This window comes from Triticum dicoccoides, chromosome 4B, assembly GCF_002162155.2.
Source record: "Triticum dicoccoides isolate Atlit2015 ecotype Zavitan chromosome 4B, WEW_v2.0, whole genome shotgun sequence".
In the NCBI taxonomy this organism is placed as follows: Eukaryota; Viridiplantae; Streptophyta; class Magnoliopsida; order Poales; family Poaceae; genus Triticum; species Triticum dicoccoides.
In genome coordinates this window covers 636,499,044-636,499,400 of record NC_041387.1, presented here as the reverse complement: position 1 = coordinate 636,499,400, position 357 = coordinate 636,499,044, and positions in this window count along the sequence as shown.

Below are 357 nucleotides of genomic sequence, written 5' to 3'. Positions count from 1 at the left end.
CATCATTTTTTCTGTCGATGGACGCATCAAGTAGTACGTACTCTCTCCAAAAAAGGGCTGACCATGTCATTGCTACCATCTCGTGCTCCGTCGTTGAGTACGTGCACTATTCACGTGCCATCAAGGAGAAAAAAAATTTGCGTAGGTGCCATCAAAGTGCACGACTCACTTACGAAAAAGGGTTTCCCCCCCCCCCCCCCCCCCCCGCACGACTCACTTACGCACTGCTTATCTGATTATCTCCATTTTCTTGCATGACACGTGCACCTTGATGCTAGATGTCTCGCGTGTTGGGAAAAGGATGAACAAAGCTCACGTAAAAGAAAAGAGTTGAAGAGCATAGATTCCCGACGACCG